Raw genomic sequence first — 16309 nt, forward strand, 5'->3', positions numbered from 1 at the left:
AAAAAAGAAAGATTGAAAGAAAGATTAGAAAGAAAGAAAGAAAGAAAGATAGAAAGATTAGTTAGAAAGAAAGAAAGAAAGATTAGTTTGAAAGAAATAGATTAGTTAGAAAAGAAAGAAAGAAAGAAAGAAAGATTAGTTAGAAAGAAAGATTAGAAAGAGAGATAGAAAGAAAGATAGAAAGATTAGTTAGAAAGAAAGAAAGATTAGTTAGAAAGAAAGAAAGATAGAAAGTAAAATTAGTTAGAAAGAAAGAAAGAAAGAAAGATAGAAAGATTAGTTAGAAAGAAAGAAATATAGAAAGATTATTTAGAAAGAAAGAGAGAAAGAAAGAAAGAGAGATAGAAAGATTGTGTTTATAAGTGTATGAATTCATGAGTTCATAAGTGTATGAATTCATGAGTTTATAAGTGTACGAGTTTATGAGTTTAGAGTTTATAAGTTTAAATGAGTAAGAGTTCAGAGTTTATTAATTTATGAGTTTGAGTTCATAAGAGTTTGAATTCATGAGTTTATAAGTGTATGAGTTTATAAGTGTATGAGTTTATGAGTTTAGAGTTTATAAGTTTAAATTAGTCTAAGAGTTCAAATTTAGAGTTTATTAATTTATTATGAGTTTAAGAGTTTAAGTGTAGATAGATAAGTGTCATAGATATATGAGTTTATTAGTTTAAATGAGTCTCAATGGCTCATATAGTATATAGAATGGCAGTTTGATTCAGTCTAGGGCTTCAAGGTATTTAGATTTGAATTTTTGACAGTTGGGGAGTTTGAAAATCTGAACATTCCGCCATGTTAAGTCAATGGGAGTTTTTTCCGACTTTGATCGTCATTTTTAGGAAAACCGTAAGTCCGATCAGTTAGAAAAGATATAGCATACCGAGTCAGAACAGTCTGAGTGTCTGTGCCGAGTTTGGAGTATGTGGAGTTAAAGCTCTAGGAGGAGATAGAGTTGTACATTTTTGACAGAATAATAATAATAATAACTAGAAAAAGTTCGTCGAGACAAACTTTAAGTTGGCTTGTGAAAGTTTGGACCAATAAGTCTGAAGAAGTTTAAATTAGTTTAAAGTTTAAATTAGTTTAAATTTTAAAGTAGTTTGAAGTTGAAATTAGTTTAAAGTTTAAAGTAGTTTAAAGTTTAAAGTTTTAATGGTTTAAAGTTTAAAGTAGTTTAAAGTTTGAAGTATAGTTTGAAGTAATTTAAAGTTGCTAGGGTGTTTCTAGTGGGTTGCTAAGGTGTTCTGGGTGGTTGCCTGGCGGTTGCTAAGGTATTTTAGGTGGTTGCTAGGGTGTTTTAGATGGTTGCTATGGTGTTGCTTGGGTGTTCTACGGTATTTTGGGTGGTTGCTATGGTGTTGCTAGGGTGTTTTAAGGTATTTTGGATGGTTGCCATGGTGTTCTGGGTGGTTGCTATGGTGTTGCTAAGGTGTTGTAACGTATTTTGGGTGGTTGCTATGGTGTTCTGGGTGGTTGCTAGGCAGTTGCTAGGGTGTTCTGGGGTTGCTAGGCAGTTGCTAGGGTGTTCTGGTGGTTGCTAGGGTGTTGCTAGGGTGTTCTAGGGTATTTTGGGTGGTTGCTATGGTGTTGCTAGGGTGATTTAAGGTATTTTGGGTGGTTGCTAGGGTGTTCTGGGTGGTTGCTAGGCAGTTGCTAGGGTGTTCTGGTGGTTGCTAGGGTGTTGCTAGGGTGTTCTAGGGTATTTTGGGTGGTTGCTATGGTGTTGCTAGGGGATTTAAGGTATTTTGGGTGGTTGCTAGGGTGTTCTGGGTGGTTGCTATGCAGTTGCTAGGGTGTTCTGGTGGTTACTAGGGTGTTGCTAGGGTGTTCTAGGGTATTTTGGGTGGTTGCTATGGTGTTGCTAGGGTGATTTAAGGTATTTTGGGTGGTTGCTAGGGTGTTCTGGGTGGTTGCTAGGGTGTTCTAGAGCATTTTGGGTGGTTGCTATGGTGTTGCTAGGGTGTTTTAAGGTATTTTGGGTGGTTGCTAAAAAGAAAGAAAGATTGAAAGAAAGATTAGAAAGAAATAAAGATAGATAGAAAGATTAGTTAGAAAGAAAGAGAGAAAGAAAGAAAGAGAGATAGAAAGATTAGTTAGAAAGAAAGAAAGATTAGTTAGAAAGAAAGATTAGTTAGAATGAAAGAAAGTTAGAAAGTAAGATTAGTTAGAAAGAAAGAAAAAAAGAAAGATTGAAAGAAAGATTAGAAAGAAAGAAAGAAAGAAAGAAAGATAGAAAGATTAGTTAGAAAGAAAGAAAGAAAGAAAGATTAGTTAGAAAGAAATAGATTAGTTAGAAAAGAAAGAAAGAAAGAAAGATTAGTTAGAAAGAAAGATTAGAAAGAGAGATAGAAAGAAAGATAGAAAGATTAGTTAGAAAGAAAGAAAGATTAGTTAGAAAGAAAGAAAGATAGAAAGTAAAATTAGTTAGAAAGAAAGAAAGAAAGAAAGATAGAAAGATTAGTTAGAAAGAAAGAAATATAGAAAGATTATTTAGAAAGAAAGAGAGAAAGAAAGAAAGAGAGATAGAAAGATTGTGTTCATAAGTGTATGAATTCATGAGTTCATAAGTGTATGAGTTTATAAGTTTATGAATTCATGAGTTCATAAGTGTATGAATTCATGAGTTTATAAGTGTACGAGTTTATGAGTTTAGAGTTTATAAGTTTAAATGAGTAAGAGTTCAGAGTTTATTAATTTATGAGTTTGAGTTCATAAGAGTTTGAATTCATGAGTTTATAAGTGTATGAGTTTATAAGTGTATGAGTTTATGAGTTTAGAGTTTATAAGTTTAAATTAGTCTAAGAGTTCAAGTTTAGAGTTTATTAATTTATTATGAGTTTAAGAGTTTAAGTGTAGATAGATAAGTGTCATAGATATATGAGTTTATTAGTTTAAATGAGTCTCAATGGCTCATATAGTGTATAGAATGGCAGTTTGATTCAGTCTAGGGCTTCAAGGAGTTTAGATTTGAATTTTTGACAGTTGGGGAGTTTGAAAATCTGAACATTCCGCCATGTTAAGTCAATGGGAGTTTTTTCCGACTTTGATCGTCATTTTTAGGAAAACCGTAAGTCCGATCAGTTAGAAAAGATATAGCATACCGAGTCAGAACAGTCTGAGTGTCTGTGCCGAGTTTGGAGTATGTGGAGTTAAAGCTCTAGGAGGAGATAGAGTTGTAAATTTTTGACAGAATAATAATAATAATAACTAGAAAAAGTTCGTCGAGACAAACTTTAAGTTGGCTTGTGAAAGTTTGGACCAATAAGTCTGAAGAAGTTTAAATTAGTTTAAAGTTTAAATTAGTTTAAATTTTAAAGTAGTTTGAAGTTGAAATTAGTTTAAAGTTTAAAGTAGTTTAAAGTTTAAAGTTTAAAGTTTTAATGGTTTAAAGTTTAAAGTAGTTTAAAGTTTGAAGTATAGTTTGAAGTAATTTAAAGTTGCTAGGGTGTTTCTAGTGGGTTGCTAAGGTGTTCTGGGTGGTTGCCTGGCGGTTGCTAAGGTATTTTAGGTGGTTGCTAGGGTGTTTTGGATGGTTGCTATGGTGTTGCTTGGGTGTTCTACGGTATTTTTGGTGGTTGCTATGGTGTTGCTAGGGTGTTTTAAGGTATTTTGGATGGTTGCCATGGTGTTCTGGGTGGTTGCTATGGTGTTGCTAAGGTGTTGTAACGTATTTTGGGTGGTTGCTATGGTGTTCTGGGTGGTTGCTAGGCAGTTGCTAGGGTGTTCTGGGGTTGCTAGGCAGTTGCTAGGGTGTTCTGGTGGTTGCTAGGGTGTTGCTAGGGTGTTCTAGGGTATTTTGGGTGGTTGCTATGGTGTTGCTAGGGTGATTTAAGGTATTTTGGGTGGTTGCTAGGGTGTTCTGGGTGGTTGCTAGGCAGTTGCTAGGGTGTTCTGGTGGTTGCTAGGGTGTTGCTAGGGTGTTCTAGGGTATTTTGGGTGGTTGCTATGGTGTTGCTAGGGTGATTTAAGGTATTTTGGGTGGTTGCTATGGTGTTCTGGGTGGTTGCTATGCAGTTGCTAGGGTGTTCTGGTGGTTGCTAGGGTGTTGCTAGGGTGTTCTAGGGTATTTTGGGTGGTTGCTATGGTGTTGCTAGGGTGATTTAAGGTATTTTGGGTGGTTGCTAGGGTGTTCTGGGTGGTTGCTAGGCAGTTGCTAGGGTGTTCTGGTGGTTGCTAGGGTGTTGCTAGGGTGTTCTAGGGTATTTTGGGTGGTTGCTATGGTGTTGCTAGGGTGATTTAAGGTATTTTGGGTGGTTGCTAGGGTGTTCCGGGTGGTTGCTAGGGTGTTCTAGAGCATTTTGGGTGGTTGCTATGGTGTTGCTAGGGTGTTTTAAGGTATTTTGGGTGGTTGCTAAAAAGAAAGAAAGATTGAAAGAAAGATTAGAAAGAAATAAAGATAGATAGAAAGATTAGTTAGAAAGAAAGAGAGAAAGGAAGAAAGAGAGATAGAAAGATTAGTTAGAAAGAAAGATTAGTTAGAAAGAAAGATTAGTTAGAATGAAAGAAAGTTAGAAAGTAAGATTAGTTAGAAAGAAAGAAAAAAAGAAAGATTGAAAGAAAGATTAGAAAGAAAGATAGAAAGATTAGTTAGAAAGAAAGAAAGAAAGATTAGTTAGAAAGAAATAGATTAGTTAGAAAAGAAAGAAAGAAAGAAAGATTAGTTAGAAAGAAAGATTAGAAAGAGAGATAGAAAGAAAGATAGAAAGATTAGTTAGAAAGAAAGAAAGATTAGTTGGAAAGAAAGAAAGATAGAAAGTAAAATTAGTTAGAAAGAAAGAAAGAAAGATAGAAAGATTAGTTAGAAAGAAAGAAATATAGAAAGATTATTTAGAAAGAAAGAGAGAAAGAAAGAAAGAGAGATAGAAAGATTGTGTTCATAAGTGTATGAATTCATGAGTTCATAAGTGTATGAGTTTATAAGTTTATGAATTCATGAGTTCATAAGTGTATGAATTCATGAGTTTATAAGTGTACGAGTTTATGAGTTTAGAGTTTATAAGTTTAAATGAGTAAGAGTTCAGAGTTTATTAATTTATGAGTTTGAGTTCATAAGAGTTTGAATTCATGAGTTTATAAGTGTATGAGTTTATAAGTGTATGAATTTATGAGTTTAGAGTTTATAAGTTTAAATTAGTCTAAGAGTTCAAGTTTAGAGTTTATTAATTTATTATGAGTTTAAGACTTTAAGTGTAGATAGATAAGTGTCATAGATATATGAGTTTATTAGTTTAAATGAGTCTCAATGGCTCATATAGTATATAGAATGGCAGTTTGATTCAGTCTAGGGCTTCAAGGTATTTAGATTTGAATTTTTGACAGTTGGGGAGTTTGAAAATCTGAACATTCCGCCATGTTAAGTCAATGGGAGTTTTTTCCGACTTTGATCGTCATTTTTAGGAAAACCGTAAGTCCGATCAGTTAGAAAAGATATAGCATACCGAGTCAGAACAGTCTGAGTGTCTGAGCCGAGTTTGGAGTATGTGGAGTTAAAGCTCTAGGAGGAGATAGAGTTGTAAATTTTTGACAGAATAATAATAATAACTAGAAAAAGTTCGTCGAGACAAACTTTAAGTTGGCTTGTGAAAGTTTGGACCAATAAGTTTGAAGAAGTTTAAATTAGTTTAAAGTTTAAATTAGTTTAAATTTTAAAGTAGTTTAAAGTTGAAATTAGTTTAAAGTTTAAAGTAGTTTAAAGTTTAAAGTTTAAAGTTTAAAGTTTTAATGGTTTAAAGTTTAAAGTAGTTTAAAGTTTGAAGTATAGTTTGAAGTAATTTAAAGTTGCTAGGGTGTTTCTAGTGGGTTGCTAAGGTGTTCTGGGTGGTTGCCTGGTGGTTGCTAAGGTATTTTAGGTGGTTGCTAGGGTGTTTTGGATGGTTGCTATGGTGTTGCTTGGGTGTTCTACGGTATTTTGGGTGGTTGCTATGGTGTTGCTAGGGTGTTTTAAGGTATTTTGGATGGTTGCCATGGTGTTCTGGGTGGTTGCTATGGTGTTGCTAAGGTGTTGTAAGGTATTTTGGGTGGTTGCTATGGTGTTCTGGGTGGTTGCTAGGCAGTTGCTAGGGTGTTCTGGGGTTGCTAGGCAGTTGCTAGGGTGTTCTGGTGGTTGCTAGGGTGTTGCTAGGGTGTTCTAGGGTATTTTGGGTGGTTGCTATGGTGTTGCTAGGGTGATTTAAGGTATTTTGGGTGGTTGCTAGGGTGTTCTGGGTGGTTGCTAGGCAGTTGCTAGGGTGTTCTGGTGGCTGCTAGGGTGTTGCTAGGGTGTTCTAGGGTATTTTGGGTGGTTGCTATGGTGTTGCTAGGGTGATTTAAGGTATTTTGGGTGGTTGCTAGGGTGTTCTGGGTGGTTGCTATGCAGTTGCTAGGGTGTTCTGGTGGTTGCTAGGGTGTTGCTAGGGTGTTCTAGGGTATTTTGGGTGGTTGCTATGGTGTTGCTAGGGTGATTTAAGGTATTTTGGGTGGTTGCTAGGGTGTTCTGGGTGGTTGCTAGGGTGTTCTAGAGCATTTTGGGTGGTTGCTATGGTGTTGCTAGGGTGTTTGAAGTGTAAAGTAGATAGAAAGATGAGTTTATTAAGTTTATAAGTGTATGAATTCATGAGTTCATAAGTGTATGAGTTTAGAATTTAAGTTTAAATTAGTAAGAGTTGAGAGTTTATTAATTTATGAGTTTGAGTTGATAAGTGTATGAATTTACGAGTTCATAAGTGTATGAATTCATGAGTTCATAAGTGAATGAATTCATGAGTTTATAAGTGTACGAGTTTATGAGTTTATATGTTTATGAGTTTAAAAGTGTATAAATTTATGAGATTATAAGTTTAAATGAGTAAGAGTTCAGAGTTTATTAATTTATGAGTTTAGATTTTATAAGTTTAAATGAGTAAGTGTCCAGTTTATTAATTTATGAGTTTAATAGTTTATGAGAGTTTATAAGAGTATGAGTTTATGAATTTAGAGTTTATGAGTTTAGAGTTTATTAGTTTAAATGAGTCTAAAAGTTCAATTTTAGAGTTTATTAATTTATTAAGTACAATAGTTAGATGAGTTTATTAGTTTAAATGAGTCTCAATGGCTCATATAGTATATAGAATGGCAGTTTGATTGAGTCTAGGGCTTCAAGGTATTTAGATTTGAAATTTTGACAGTTTGGGAGTTTGAAAATCTGAACATTCCGCAATGTAAAGTCAATGGGAGTTTTTTCCGACTTTGATCGTCATTTTTAGGAAAACCGTAAGTCCGATCAGTTAGAAAAGATATAGCATACCGAGTCAGAACAGTTTGAGTGTCCGTGCCGAGTTTGGAGTATGTGGAGTTAAAGCTCTAGGAGGAGTTAGAGTTGTAAATTTGAGTAAGAAGAATAATAATAATAACTAGAAAAAGTTCGTCGAGACAAACTTTAAGTTGGCTTGTGAAAGTTTGGACCAATAAGTTTGAAGAAGTTTAAATTAGTTTAAAGTTTAAATTAGTTTAAATTTTAAAGTAGTTTGAAGTTGAAATTAGTTTAAAGTTTAAAGTAGTTTAAAGTTTAAAGTTTAAAGTTTTAATGGTTTAAAGTTTAAAGTAGTTTAAAGTTTGAAGTATAGTTTGAAGTAATTTAAAGTTGCTAGGGTGTTTCTAGTGGGTTGCTAAGGTGTTCTGGGTGGTTGCCTGGCGGTTGCTAAGGTATTTTAGGTGGTTGCTAGGGTGTTTTGGATGGTTGCTATGGTGTTGCTTGGGTGTTCTACGGTATTTTGGGTGGTTGCTATGGTGTTGCTAGGGTGTTTTAAGGTATTTTGGATGGTTGCCGTGGTGTTCTGGGTGGTTGCTATGGTGTTGCTAAGGTGTTGTAAGGTATTTTGGGTGGTTGCTATGGTGTTCTGGGTGGTTGCTAGGCAGTTGCTAGGGTGTTCTGGGGTTGCTAGGCAGTTGCTAGGGTGTTCTGGTGGTTGCTAGGGTGTTGCTAGGGTGTTCTAGGGTATTTTGGGTGGTTGCTATGGTGTTGCTAGGGTGATTTAAGGTATTTTGGGTGGTTGCTAGGGTGTTCTGGGTGGTTGCTAGGCAGTTGCTAGGGTGTTCTAGGGTATTTTGGGTGGTTGCTATGGTGTTGCTAGGGTGATTTAAGGTATTTTGGGTGGTTGCTAGGGTGTTCTGGGTGGTTGCTATGCAGTTGCTAGGGTGTTCTGGTGGTTGCTAGGGTGTTGCTAGGGTGTTCTAGGGTATTTTGGGTGGTTGCTATGGTCTTGCTAGGGTGATTTAAGGTATTTTGGGTGGTTGCTAGGGTGCTCTGGGTGGTTGCTAGGCAGTTGTTAGGGTGTTCTAGGGTATTTTGGGGGTTTGCTATGGTGTTGCTAGGGTGATTTAAGGTATTTCGGGTGGCTGCTAGGGTGTTCTGGGTGGTTGCTAGGGTGTTCTAGAGCATTTTGGGTGGTTGCTATGGTGTTGCTAGGGTGTTTTAAGGTATTTTGGGTGGTTGCTAAAAAGAAAGAAAGATTGAAAGAAAGATTAGAAAGAAATAAAGATAGATAGAAAGATTAGTTAGAAAGAAAGAGAGAAAGAAAGAAAGAGAGATAGAAAGATTAGTTAGAAAGAAAGAAAGATTAGTTAGAAAGAAAGATTAGTTAGAATGAAAGAAAGTTAGAAAGTAAGATTAGTTAGAAAGAAAGAAAAAAGAAAGATTGAAAGAAAGATTAGAAAGAAAGAAAGAAAGAAAGATTAGTTAGAAAGAAAGAAAGAAAGATTAGTTAGAAAGAAATAGATTAGTTAGAAAAGAAAGAAAGAAAGAAAGAAAGAAAGAAAGAAAGATTAGTTAGAAAGAAAGATTATAAAGAGAGATAGAAAGAAAGATAGAAAGATTAGTTAGAAAGAAAGAAAGATTAGTTAGAAAGAAAGAAAGATAGAAAGTAAAATTAGTTAGAAAGAAAGAAAGAAAGAAAGATAGAAAGATTAGTTAGAAAGAAAGAAATATAGAAAGATTATTTAGAAAGAAAGAGAGAAAGAAAGAAAGAGAGATAGAAAGTTTGTGTTCATAAGTGTATGAATTCATGAGTTCATAAGTGTATGAGTTTATAAGTTTATGAATTCATGAGTTCATAAGTGTATGAATTCATGAGTTTATAAGTGTACGAGTTTATGAGTTTAGAGTTTATAAGTTTAAATGAGTAAGAGTTCAGAGTTTATTAATTTATGAGTTTGAGTTCATAAGAGTTTGAATTCATGAGTTTATAAGTGTATGAGTTTAGAAGTGTATGAGTTTATGAGTTTAGATTTTATAAGTTTAAATGAGTAAGTGTCCAGTTTATTAATTTATGAGTTTAATAGTTTATGAGAGTTTATAAGAGTATGAGTTTATGAATTTAGAGTTTATGAGTTTAGAGTTTATTAGTTTAAATGAGTCTAAAAGTTCAATTTTAGAGTTTATTAATTTATTAAGTACAATAGTTAGATGAGTTTATTAGTTTAAATGAGTCTCAATGGCTCATATAGTATATAGAATGGCAGTTTGATTGAGTCTAGGGCTTCAAGGTATTTAGATTTGAAATTTTGACAGTTTGGGAGTTTGAAAATCTGAACATTCCGCAATGTAAAGTCAATGGGAGTTTTTTCCGACTTTGATCGTCATTTTTAGGAAAACCGTAAGTCCGATCAGTTAGAAAAGATATAGCATACCGAGTCAGAACAGTTTGAGTGTCCGTGCCGAGTTTGGAGTATGTGGAGTTAAAGCTCTAGGAGGAGTTAGAGTTGTAAATTTGAGTAAGAAGAATAATAATAATAACTAGAAAAAGTTCGTCGAGACAAACTTTAAGTTGGCTTGTGAAAGTTTGGACCAATAAGTTTGAAGAAGTTTAAATTAGTTTAAAGTTTAAATTAGTTTAAATTTTAAAGTTGTTTGAAGTTGAAATTAGTTTAAAGTTTAAAGTAGTTTAAAGTTTAAAGTTTAAAGTTTTAATGGTTTAAAGTTTAAAGTAGTTTAAAGTTTGAAGTATAGTTTGAAGTAATTTAAAGTTGCTAGGGTGTTTCTAGTGGGTTGCTAAGGTGTTCTGGGTGGTTGCCTGGCGGTTGCTAAGGTATTTTAGGTGGTTGCTAGGGTGTTTTGGATGGTTGCTATGGTGTTGCTTGGGTGTTCTACGGTATTTTGGGTGGTTGCTATGGTGTTGCTAGGGTGTTTCAAGGTATTTTGGATGGTTGCCATGGTGTTCTGGGTGGTTGCTATGGTGTTGCTAAGGTGTTGTAACGTATTTTGGGTGGTTGCTAGGGTGTTCTGGTGGTTGCTAGGGTGTTGCTAGGGTGTTCTAGGGTATTTTGGGTGGTTGCTATGGTGTTGCTAGGGTGATTTAAGGTATTTTGGGTGGTTGCTAGGGTGTTCTGGGTGGTTGCTAGGCAGTTGCTAGGGTGTTCTGGTGGTTGCTAGGGTGTTGCTAGGGTGTTCTAGGGTATTTTGGGTGGTTGCTATGGTGTTGCTAGGGTGATTTAAGGTATTTTGGGTGGTTGCTAGGGTGTTCTGGGTGGTTGCTAGGCAGTTGCTAGGGTGTTCTGGTGGTTGCTAGGGTGTTGCTAGGGTGTTCTAGGGTATTTTGGGTGGTTGCTATGGTGTTGCTAGGGTGATTTAAGGTATTTTGGGTGGTTGCTAGGGTGTTCTGGGTGGTTGCTATGCAGTTGCTAGGGTGTTCTGGTGGTTGCTAGGGTGTTGCTAGGGTGTTCTAGGGTATTTTGGGTGGTTGCTATGGTGTTGCTAGGGTGATTTAAGGTATTTTGGGTGGTTGCTAGGGTGTTCTGGGTGGTTGCCAGGGTGTTCTAGAGCATTTTGGGTGGTTGCTATGGTGTTGCTAGGGTGTTTTAAGGTATTTTGGGTGGTTGCTAAAAAGAAAGAAAGATTGAAAGAAAGATTAGAAAGAAATAAAGATAGATAGAAAGATTAGTTAGAAAGAAAGAGAGAAAGAAAGAAAGAGAGATAGAAAGATTAGTTAGAAAGAAAGAAAGATTAGTTAGAAAGAAAGATTAGTTAGAATGAAAGAAAGTTAGAAAGTAAGATTAGTTAGAAAGAAAGAAAAAAAGAAAGATTGAAAGAAAGATTAGAAAGAAAGAAAGAAAGATAGAAAGATTAGTTAGAAAGAAAGAAAGAAAGATTAGTTAGAAAGAAATAGATTAGTTAGAAAAGAAAGAAAGAAAGAAAGATTAGTTAGAAAGAAAGATTAGAAAGAGAGATAGAAAGAAAGATAGAAAGATTAGTTAGAAAGAAAGAAAGATTAGTTAGAAAGAAAGAAAGATAGAAAGTAAAATTAGTTAGAAAGAAAGAAAGAAAGAAAGATAGAAAGATTAGTTAGAAAGAAAGAAATATAGAAAGATTATTTAGAAAGAAAGAGAGAAAGAAAGAAAGAGAGATAGAAAGATTGTGTTCATAAGTGTATGAATTCATGAGTTCATAAGTGTATGAGTTTATAAGTTTATGAATTCATGAGTTCATAAGTGTATGAATTCATGAGTTTATAAGTGTACGAGTTTATGAGTTTAGAGTTTATAAGTTTAAATGAGTAAGAGTTCAGAGTTTATTAATTTATGAGTTTGAGTTCATAAGAGTTTGAATTCATGAGTTTATAAGTGTATGAGTTTATAAGTGTATGAGTTTATGAGTTTAGAGTTTATAAGTTTAAATTAGTCTAAGAGTTCAAGTTTATAGTTTATTAATTTATGAGTTTAAGAGTTTAAGTGTAGATAGATAAGTGTCATAGATATATGAGTTTATTAGTTTAAATGAGTCTCAATGGCTCATATAGTGTATAGAATGGCAGTTTGATTCAGTCTAGGGCTTCAAGGAGTTTAGATTTGAATTTTTGACAGTTGGGGAGTTTGAAAATCTGAACATTCCGCCATGTTAAGTCAATGGGAGTTTTTTCCGACTTTGATCGTCATTTTTAGGAAAACCGTAAGTCCGATCAGTTAGAAAAGATATAGCATACCGAGTCAGAACAGTCTGAGTGTCTGAGCCGAGTTTGGAGTATGTGGAGTTAAAGCTCTAGGAGGAGATAGAGTTGTAAATTTTTGACAGAATAATAATAATAATAACTAGAAAAAGTTCGTCGAGACAAACTTTAAGTTGGCTTGTGAAAGTTTGGACCAATAAGTTTGAAGAAGTTTAAATTAGTTTAAAGTTTAAATTAGTTTAAATTTTAAAGTATTTTGAAGTTGAAATTAGTTTAAAGTTTAAAGTAGTTTAAAGTTTAAAGTTTAAAGTTTTAATGGTTTAAAGTTTAAAGTAGTTTAAAGTTTGAAGTATAGTTTGAAGTAATTTAAAGTTGCTTGGGTGTTTCTAGTGGGTTGCTAAGGTGTTCTGGGTGGTTGCCTGGCGGTTGCTAAGGTATTTTAGGTGGTTGCTAGGGTGTTTTGGATGGTTGCTATGGTGTTGCTTGGGTGTTCTACGGTATTTTGGGTGGTTGCTATGGTGTTGCTAGGGTGTTTTAAGGTATTTTGGATGGTTGCCATGGTGTTCTGGGTGGTTGCTATGGTGTTGCTAAGGTGTTGTAAGGTATTTTGGGTGGTTGCTATGGTGTTCTGGGTGGTTGCTAGGCAGTTGCTAGGGTGTTCTGGGGTTGCTAGGCAGTTGCTAGGGTGTTCTGGTGGTTGCTAGGGTGTTGCTAGGGTGTTCTAGGGTATTTTGGGTGGTTGCTATGGTGTTGCTAGGGTGATTTAAGGTATTTTGGGTGGTTGCTAGGGTGTTCTGGGTGGTTGCTAGGCAGTTGCTAGGGTGTTCTGGTGGTTGCTAGGGTGTTGCTAGGGTGTTCTAGGGTATTTTGGGTGGTTGCTATGGTGTTGCTAGGGTGATTTAAGGTATTTTGGGTGGTTGCTAGGGTGTTCTGGGTGGTTGCTATGCAGTTGCTAGGGTGTTCTGGTGGTTACTAGGGTGTTGCTAGGGTGTTCTAGGGTATTTTGGGTGGTTGCTATGGTGTTGCTAGGGTGATTTAAGGTATTTTGGGTGGTTGCTAGGGTGTTCTGGGTGGTTGCTAGGGTGTTCTAGAGCATTTTGGGTGGTTGCTATGGTGTTGCTAGGGTGTTTTAAGGTATTTTGGGTGGTTGCTAAAAAGAAAGAAAGATTGAAAGAAAGAAAGATTGAAAGAAATAAAGATAGATAGAAAGATTAGTTAGAAAGAAAGAGAGAAAGAAAGAAAGAGAGATAGAAAGATTAGTTAGAAAGAAAGAAAGATTAGTTAGAAAGAAAGATTAGTTAGAATGAAAGAAAAAAGAAAGATTGAAAGAAAGATTAGAAAGAAAGAAAGAAAGATAGATAGAAAGATTAGTTAGAAAGAAAGAAAGAAAGATTAGTTAGAAAGAAATAGATTAGTTAGAAAAGAAAGAAAGAAAGAAAGAAAGAAAGATTAGTTAGAAAGAAAGATTAGAAAGAGAGATAGAAAGAAAGATAGAAAGATTAGTTAGAAAGAAAGAAAGATTAGTTACAAAAGAAAGAAAGATAGAAAGATTAGTTAGAAAGAAAGAAAGATTAGTTAGAAAGAAAGAAAGATAGAAAGTAAAATTAGTTAGAAAGAAAGAAAGAAAGAAAGATAGAAAGATTAGTTAGAAAGAAAGAAATATAGAAAGATTATTTAGAAAGAAAGAGAGAAAGAAAGAAAGGGAGATAGAAAGATTGTGTTCATAAGTGTATGAATTCATGAGTTCATAAGTGTATGAGTTTATAAGTTTATGAATTCATGAGTTCATAAGTGTATGAATTCATGAGTTTATAAGCGTACGAGTTTATGAGTTTAGAGTTTATAAGTTTAAATGAGTAAGAGTTCAGAGTTTATTAATTTATGAGTTTGAGTTCATAAGAGTTTGAATTCATGAGTTTATAAGTGTATGAGTTTAGAAGTGTATGAGTTTATGAGTTTAGAGTTTATAAGTTTAAATTAGTCTAAGAGTTCAAGTTTAGAGTTTATTAATTTATTATGAGTTTAAGAGTTTAAGTGTAGATAGATAAGTGTCATAGATATATGAGTTTATTAGTTTAAATGAGTCTCAATGGCTCATATAGTATATAGAATGGCAGTTTGATTCAGTCTAGGGCTTCAAGGTATTTAGATTTGAATTTTTGACAGTTGGGGAGTTTGAAAATCTGAACATTCCGCCATGTTAAGTCAATGGGAGTTTTTTCCGACTTTGATCGTCATTTTTAGGAAAACCGTAAGTCCGATCAGTTAGAAAAGATATAGCATACCGAGTCAGAACAGTCTGAGTGTCTGTGCCGAGTTTGGAGTATGTGGAGTTAAAGCTCTAGGAGGAGATAGAGTTGTAAATTTTTGACAGAATAATAATAATAATAATAATAATAATAAGTTTAAGTACAATATCAGTAAGTTGGCTCTCACAAGCCAACTTAACTAGAAAAAGTTCGTCGAGACAAACTTTAAGTTGGCTTGTGAAAGTTTGGACCAATAAGTTTGAAGAAGTTTAAATTAGTTTAAAGTTTAAATTAGTTTAAATTTTAAAGTAGTTTGAAGTTGAAATTAGTTTAAAGTTTAAAGTAGTTTAAAGTTTAAAGTTTAAAGTTTTAATGGTTTAAAGTTTAAAGTAGTTTAAAGTTTGAAGTATAGTTTGAAGTAATTTAAAGTTGCTAGGGTGTTTCTAGTGGGTTGCTAAGGTGTTCTGGGTGGTTGCCTGGCGGTTGCTAAGGTATTTTAGGTGGTTGCTAGGGTGTTTTGGATGGTTGCTATGGTGTTGCTTGGGTGTTCTACGGTATTTTGGGTGGTTGCTATGGTGTTGCTAGGGTGTTTTAAGGTATTTTGGATGGTTGCCATGGTGTTCTGGGTGGTTGCTATGGTGTTGCTAAGGTGTTGTAACGTATTTTGGGTGGTTGCTATGGTGTTCTGGGTGGTTGCTAGGCAGTTGCTAGGGTGTTCTGGGGTTGCTAGGCAGTTGCTAGGGTGTTCTGGTGGTTGCTAGGGTGTTGCTAGGGTGTTCTAGGGTATTTTGGGTGGTTGCTATGGTGTTGCTAGGGTGATTTAAGGTATTTTGGGTGGTTGCTAGGGTGTTCTGGGTGGTTGCTATGCAGTTGCTAGGGTGTTCTGGTGGTTACTAGGGTGTTGCTAGGGTGTTCTAGGGTATTTTGGGTGGTTGCTATGGTGTTGCTAGGGTGATTTAAGGTATTTTGGGTGGTTGCTAGGGTGTTCTGGGTGGTTGCTAGGGTGTTCTAGAGCATTTTGGGTGGTTGCTATGGTGTTGCTAGGGTGTTTTAAGGTATTTTGGGTGGTTGCTAAAAAGAAAGAAAGATTGAAAGAAAGATTAGAAAGAAATAAAGATAGATAGAAAGATTAGTTAGAAAGAAAAAGAGAAAGAAAGAAAGAGAGATAGAAAGATTAGTTAGAAAGAAAGAAAGATTAGTTAGAAAGAAAGATTAGTCAAAATGAAAGAAAGTTAGAAAGTAAGATTAGTTAGAAAGAAAGAAAAAAAGAAAGATTGAAAGAAAGATTAGAAAGAAAGAAAGAAAGAAAGATAGAAAGATTAGTTAGAAAGAAAGAAAGAAAGATTAGTTAGAAAGAAATAGATTAGTTAGAAAAGAAAGAAAGAAAGAAAGATTAGTTAGAAAGAAAGATTAGAAAGAGAGATAGAAAGAAAGATAGAAAGATTAGTTAGAAAGAAAGAAAGATTAGTTAGAAAGAAAGAAAGATAGAAAGTAAAATTAGTTAGAAAGAAAGAAAGAAAGAAAGATAGAAAGATTAATTAGAAAGAAAGAAATATAGAAAGATTATTTAGAAAGAAAGAGAGAAAGAAAGAAAGAGAGATAGAAAGATTGTGTTCATAAGTGTATGAATTCATGAGTTCATAAGTGTATGAGTTTATAAGTTTATGAATTCATGAGTTCATAAGTGTATGAATTCATGAGTTTATAAGTGTACGAGTTTATGAGTTTAGAGTTTATAAGTTTAAATGAGTAAGAGTTCAGAGTTTATTAATTTATGAGTTTGAGTTCATAAGAGTTTGAATTCATGAGTTTATAAGTGTATGAGTTTATAAGTGTATGAGTTTATGAGTTTAGAGTTTATAAGTTTAAATTAGTCTAAGAGTTCAAGTTTAGAGTTTATTAATTTATTATGAGTTTAAGAGTTTAAGTGTAGATAGATAAGTGTCATAGATATATGAGTTTATTAGTTTAAATGAGTCTCAATGGCTCATATAGTGTATAGAATGGCAGTTTGATTCAGTCTAGGGCTTCAAGGAGTTTAGATTTGAATTTTTGACAGTTGGGGAGTTTGAAAATCTGAACATTCCGCCATGTTAAGTCAATGGGAGTTTTTTCCGACTTTGATCGTCATTTTTAGGAAAACCGTAAGTCCGATCAGTTAGAAAA

Source organism: Siphateles boraxobius, unplaced genomic scaffold (assembly GCF_051911475.1).
Source record: "Siphateles boraxobius isolate OS27281-9 unplaced genomic scaffold, OSU_SipBor_1 175, whole genome shotgun sequence".
NCBI lineage: Eukaryota > Metazoa > Chordata > Actinopteri > Cypriniformes > Leuciscidae > Siphateles > Siphateles boraxobius.